Below are 7,682 nucleotides of genomic sequence, written 5' to 3' on the forward strand. Positions count from 1 at the left end.
TGTTTAACATTGACTATTTCAAAGTGATGATTTAGATAACTTAACCTTAATCTTGAGCTAATTATGAACTTCTATTTATTCGGGATTAACCTTAGATTTACATGGGTGAGGGTTGGCCCAACAGTGTCAACTCAATAAATACCCATTTCAGGGGTAAGACCGAGTAGATAGCTGGGGACATAGGGTGCAAGACGGAATTCACATCTACCCATTTTTAGGGATAGTAGAGAGGTTATTCCCTTAAATGCTGACTCCGGGTCTTAAACAAGGCCCCACCCTCTCATTGGCCCGAGAAGGACTCGGTTTTGGTGATTGTATCACAAACCAATTATTCATTAGAGGATCAGTGAGACTTAAAGAACAAGATGTAGTCTCGAGAATAAAACAGCTTTTGACCTAGCCATCATTACGAACAACCCGTGATGAGTTGACTTACTGATTATGGTTATATCAAGACAGAAATACAATTAAGGGAATGCAACTACCAAGTTTTAGTGGAGTGACCCGGTAGTTAATGAATGTTGGTTAATTGGGTTAAAGAGTTTAGCTGGTTAATTTCGGATTGTTGGAGTCCATGATTAGTAGGTTCATTAGTTATCTTACTAGCTCAAAAAAGATTAAACCTTATAATAGAGTGATGAGAAAATTTTAAATGTTCAAATTCAAGTTAAGAGAATTATTAATTATATACGATATGATCAATCGTTTAATTATCAAATTAAACGAAATTGAAGAGTTGGATAATATTTAAATTTGATTTAAATATTAATCACATGAATAGGGATTCATGTTGGGAGTTGGTGTTTCATTAATATAATATTTGATATTAAATTACATTTAATTCATTAAATTATTTCATTAATTTTATTTATTAATTTTTATTAATTTATTTTTGAATATTAATTATTGAATTAATATTTCAAAATTAAATTTCATTTTGAAAATTGAAATAATTGATTTCAATTAAAATTGTTTTTAGGGAAAAACAATTTAAAAATGAAATTGCATTTTAAATAGAAAAAAAAGGAATCGGAAAGAAGTGAGTTTTTTCCACTTCTTCCACTTCATCTTCCACCTCCAATTCCATTATCTTCTTAGTATTTTGGTGTCAAGTTGATAAGCAATATGATTGCATGATGATTATGAATAAAAAAGAAGTTCTATCAGCTGAGAAATGGTTGAATGGATTGATGAAATTATGAAAAATTGAGGAAGAAGTGTTCTAAAACCTTACCAAAATTCCCTCAATTTCATTTTCATTTTGGATCCGACAATCCAATCTAAGGTCCAAGAGGATAGTAGGAAAGATAAGTCGTGGTCCTGAAGCCAAAGGAGAGGAAATTCAAATGGAATTGATGTTTGGAAGTGGATTCATCAAAGGTATACTTCAGAAATCTTATTTTCTTAATATGAACATGCTTAGTTGATTGCTAAAATTAATGGAATTAGAGTGCTTAAGATCCAAATTACTTCCGCTTGTTAATTGTCAACACCAACAGACATATTGTATAATGTATTGTCCATATGGTTTATTATTGTTCAACGACAAACTGTTGGCCCATCACACTTAGGGATGGCCCCGTGTGTTTTGAGCAAATATTGTTTCAATTTATTTTTGCATCCTTTAATATGATTTAGTGTCGCGACCAATAGGTCTATGTGAGATCAACTCTACCAAAAAATCTACCCTCAAATCCAAAGTTATTTATTTTATTAGAGTAGTGAGACACACACAATACTATTAGTCATTCACATCTAGTTATTTTGAAGATTATAATTTTTTTTGTAACTAATAATCAATTCCACCAAATTAGACGGTATATATCCAAAGTGAGATTGATCAAATCTAAGGCAACAAGAATTGAAGGGAGGATAGATTAAAAAATTGCCATTACAAGTACTTTAGGTTAAGGACAACCACCCTCTAACTATCTCTACAATGGTATGATATTGTCCACTTTAGGTAGAAATCCTCATAGTATGATATTGTCCACTTTTGGTTTCAAGCTAAAAGGCCTCATACTAATTGAGATAATTGTCCTTGTTACATCCCTTCCCTAATTACCTTTTTAACCTAAAAGGAGGTGTGAGACAACAGATGCCAACCTTCTTATGACATCTTCTACCAATTGAGCCTATCATCCATCACATCTTATGAGCCTATATTACTAAGGTCTTAACTCTACAAACCTGCTCATCAATAATTCAGTCACAGAACACAGCTTAACTCACACACACAATACTCTAATTACAACATCATCATTCAGAAGATATTTTATTACAGACCAAACCCTGACTCTAACTCTGTAGAAACTTTTCAATTATCGACCACCTCTATGCTAACACCTAACTAACAAACATTTTATAACGGTGGAAAACTAGACCTTCCTTGTCAAGCAACTTGCAATCTTGGAATCCTGGAACTCTTCTGCTATCTGGGAGGAGAAAAATAAAAACATTGGAAAACGTGAGCTGGGGAGCTCAGTGAGTGGCATATTTAAAAACATAGGCTTTTACTATGGAAATTCATTTTCAAACGACTCTTTAAATCATTAGTATGTTTTTTTACCTTAAACTTAGAAAACTCATTAAATGTAAAGCAAATAAAAATATCGTACTGTCAAATAATTGAGTGAAAACCATAGTTCACTTAACCCATAGACTTCTAGACTTAGAACATAATATGCTAATTTGAAAGATTCATAATTCAAATATCAACTAAAAACATCCTCATAGTTTTAAGATTTAAAACAGGTTTTTCACTAATCTCGTCAAATAATAAAATATCAACTTATAATAATAATTACTTTAAAAACCCTGAAAGCATCTTATGAAGCCATCATATAAAATCTTTATACCCTTTTAAATCTTATCAGTTGGAGGCTCTTTTGCTAAACATCCCCAATATCGAAAACCTTAGCTGAGGTAGAATTCTACATCACCAACAGCATCGATAATACTCTTACGTGCACGTAGAGATTTTTCCAAGATATCTTCATCACCTTCAGCATTAGACTGAAATCAACTATACATGCCTTCATCTCCTTTGGTAACAGGGGTTGTTCGCCTCGTGATTTTGATTCTGAACGTGCTTAAAATGATGGAGGAGAATGGTGATGAATGGAGATGAATGATGGATTGATTTCTCTTGGTAAGAAAATCAGGCGATGCGTTGGTAGTGGATGCGTGCACCCTTGTGAATGCATACAAGTTCTCTTAAGTCAGACCCAAGTATAAAATTAACTTAAGTTTCTTAGTAAGTCCAGGGTTGAACATAGGGACTCTAGAATGCTTCTAATGCAAACCTTGTTTGTGGATCTAATACAGATGTTTCCTAATTAACTTGAAAAATATTGGTTATTTACACTGAGCTAATGGCACGATGCAAGAAGAAATAGTAGTTCAGAAGGAGAAAGGGATTTATGGATGAATAGTCTAAGTTTAAGTAGTATGCATTGATTTCCTGGTAAGTTTAGTAAGCCTATGTGAGCGCAATGAAGATGAGATTAAGATGATACAAATGCTTGTTTACAATCTAAATATATGTGCTATGCGTTAGAAATTCTATTCTTTAGTTCATGCTAAGTTCAACATCTCTCGATAAGAAAGCCACATATAATCCTATCACTAGGATGTATGCATTGGTCATAAAGAACAGGCAAAAGACTGTAAGCAACTCTATCTCTTGACTTATTTCACGCCCTGGCTTAATGTATTCAATAGTTAAATTTCTCTCTCGAGTGACTTAACTACTTAATTACTTTAATCAATTGATTAGGAAAACTTAAGCAACAAATTTTATGCTCTCATTAAGTCAAAAAATTTCACTGACATATACAATTTCGAAGGTAAATAAATGGAGAAGTGATAAATGATCAAATTTAAAATTGAGTTAAAGATAACCAGTGTTTGTACAAACAATCTCAACTTAATGAAATGAAATGGTGAATGAAAATGAAGTATTAAAAGTAGAAGTCAAGACAAAGAGTTCAATCTCTTGTCCTCTTTGGCTTGTTTTCTTATGCTTGCTACAACCAACGTGGTAGAGGAGTTGAAGACACCTCTTAATCAACAGTTAAATAGTATTTCCCCCCCTATTACTTGTTACAAACAGCAGATGCTATCTACTGGTGCTGAAAAGAAAAGTTTCTACTGGTTGGCTCTACATTGTCTAACTCTGATTTTGAAGGTGGCTTCTCCTCATATATGCAAATATCGAAAACTTGGTGATTGGAACTGCATTTAATTCCATACCCCAAAGCAGTCGTCTGCCACTTCTGAAATGTTCAGATGCTGCCAGTCAAATGCACATCCCTGCAAGTGGTGATTTTGATAGGAAATGCAAAAGCCAATGTATCCTTCATGCGTCAAATATTCTCGGATGCATACCCTTTGCGTTGGCCTTGGTTGCAACACTTAGTAAATTTCTTTGATTCCTACGTTGAGATGCGTTAGTGAAGTAGTTTTTTACCTTACAAAAAAGATACTTGTATGAGTTTACTACATGAATGAAATTTCATGCGTTTTTCTTTCATAATGATTGCATTCATATCACTAAAGATCCTAATTATTCCAATTTTGAGAGAACATTAACTTGTATTTCTACAAGTTGTCACACCTCCAAATTTTGAACAATGCTTGTCCTTGAGTATTCCTAAAATAATTTCTTAACATACTCTTATGATCTAAACGCACTAGCTCCACCTCTCATCATGTTCTTTAACCTACAAATGTTTGAGATTGGCATTTTCAAATACAAGTTTGTTCCCTTTCCTAAAGAAATATATAATCGATCTCTAATGCGCAAGCCCTTTTTTCAAAACTCTTTTACTTTCTAAAACATTTCTATTTTTCAAATTCAATAAAGTGTTAGAAGATTTTCTTATTATAAAAAAAATTATTTAAGTGCAATTTCTTATTCTTAGGACAATCCATGTGTTGATTCAGGTGACTCACTTTCGTTTTGGCTTGCTCCCACAGGTATCATGCGAACATCCAACTACGAGCAAGTTCCATTCACAACTTAACTCTTATCTAAGCATATATGCATTGTATTTTTCTACTTTGGCTTAGATAGCACAATTAGGACGCGTTGGTCTTGGTTAATTAACTTCGTTTTGGTTTACCCCCAAGAGTGTCATGTGGGCATCCAACTACCGGTAAGTGTCATTTCTAATCTTAACTCATATCACTAGGATTTTTTTCCTTGCTTTGATAGTGGAGTTTGCTTATTACGTCTGATTTTTTTTTTCTTTTTGTTATTTTTTTGGTCAATTAAGAAAATTTTGTAACTAGAGAACGCATCAACTCGGACCTCCCTCACCCCCAAATTTTGGAGATCAGCAAGGTCCTTATTATTGAAAAAGAACTATAAAAATGCCTTAGAAATTTCAAAATGAGGTTTGATTTGAGGCTTATACGCATGTGAAATAAAAAATATGTTTCATTCAGTGAGGTTTTATTCTTATATTTCCAACGCCTAACTAAACATGTAAGTTATCAAACATTAATAATATCATTGAGGTATCACAGCTCGACACAAGACACAAAAGTAATAAAAGAAAGTAAGAGGAATACTTAAAGACAAACACAAGGATCAAAATGATTTAACTTCATTCGTTGATCAAGAAATGTACATGGAATTCAAAAAAATGTGTAAACACATAGAAAAGAAATTCAAATAAAATAAAAAAGGCCAGCACCCCCAAATTTAGTTATGAGGCTGACGCATCATCCTTGCGTTTAGGTGTAGGGTCTTCGTCCATGAATCTAAGGGGATTCCTTAAATGTTAAGGTAGAGGAGGAAGTGCAAACATTCCCTTCAAGACATGGTTGATATATTGCATTGTAAAGTCAAATTGGTTTTGACTCTTTTGCATTTGTTGGTGCAAATAATCCCTTAGAACAATGTTCTGCCGTTGCAGCGTTGCCCGTGCATTGACATGGGTCACATTTGAGAACATATTCCCTTGAGTCTTTAAATAGAGTGGGCCAAAAGTAACCACTCTGGAGGAATTTTATAGTTGTCCTCTGTCCTCCAAAATGACCTCCATAAGGAGAATCATGGCATTCAGATAAGATGCATTACATTTCCATCTGGGGGACACACCGACGCATAATGGAATCTAGGCCTTTCTTGTAGAGAAACAGTTCATCCCAAAAGTAGAATTTGCAATCATGAACACGCCGTTTCCTTTGCTAGGCATTGAAGTCTTCTGGAAATTGTTTCGTGGTCAGATTATTGACAATGTTGGTCTACCACATGGTCAATAATCTTCAACCTTAAGCAGGCGTTCAGAAGGGAATGTGTCTTCAATTTCAGCTTGGCCTAGCTACATCTCTTTATTCTCCAATCTCGATAGGGGGCCAGTCACCTGATTCTCAGTATCTTTTCTATCTTTGATTTCTAAATCAAAATCCTATAGCAGTAACATTCTGTTAAGGTTGATGCCCTAGATCTCGTAGGGTCCTATAGTTTATAAACTTTGTACGAACAAAATCTTTATGTGATTAATAAAATATATTATATTTTATTCACTTTGTCTATAAAATATGTGATATTTTAGTTATATTAACCACAAACCAATAGACTAACATCCAAGGTTATTATTGTAACTTAAACATGCATGTGGAAACATATAGGTGGATCATGTTTAAGTGATAACCTAAATGGTTTGTGGTAGATGGTTAAGGTTGAGTACCTTATCCTGGTGACACTACGAGTATGGCCCGCTTTGTAGGTGTTAAAATTGTTGTAAAGTGCTATAAATGATCTGATCCTGATCATTCATGTATTAGACATATGAGCGGGGATATTCTATACAAAGGAGTTTGTATAAGACCGGACCACGAAATGTTTAGTCTCATTATATAACATCGTTCATAATAGAGACTTACATTTCACCAGGATGACCATAGATAACATGACCTAAATCCTGAGTGAGTTGTGAACTCCTGCCTATGAGGGCGGTCCTTTGATTTGTACAGGTGAGACTTGCCAGATCGCCGACAACAAGTCTACCGTTTTGGGGATTCGTCTAATTAGGGAGTTGGGAACTAAAGGAAATCAAGCATGAGAATTTCCATGAGCACCAGAAGGATCGTTCCAAATTCCAATTCGAAATTGAACACAATCAATTATGGTACAAGAACGAAAACTAACAAGCCATGCACAACAAGAAATTACAACATGTTATAAGATGATATCAAGGGATAGAGTATGTGTACCTTTGAAGAACCATTCTTCAAACTCCTTTAATCAATCTCCAAGCATCCAAGAATAGCTACTCAGCCCTTGAACGCAACGACCGGTGCACAACACAAACACAACGATCACGATCCCAACGAACGACCTCCAGAACCTCGAAATCAATCGAGTTGAGTGAGGATACCACCACAATGGTTACCTTGATATTCTCGGTGTGAGAATCTAGAAGTTGTGGGCTCTGTATGAACTTGGCTTGAAGAAGAGACTGGAGGACAACAATCGTGTAGACGATTGAGTAAGTGGGAGATAGGAAGCTATCTATCGTATAGACGGTATGCTCAATCATGTAGAAGATGGTAGCCTATCGTATAGACAAAGCCACACGATCGTTTAGTTATGATTAGCTGAATGAACTATCGTATAGTCAAACTCCATGATCGTTTAGTCTCTCTACTAGTTATCGTTTAGTGAAATA

Source organism: Benincasa hispida, chromosome 4, assembly GCF_009727055.1.
Source record: "Benincasa hispida cultivar B227 chromosome 4, ASM972705v1, whole genome shotgun sequence".
NCBI lineage: Eukaryota > Viridiplantae > Streptophyta > Magnoliopsida > Cucurbitales > Cucurbitaceae > Benincasa > Benincasa hispida.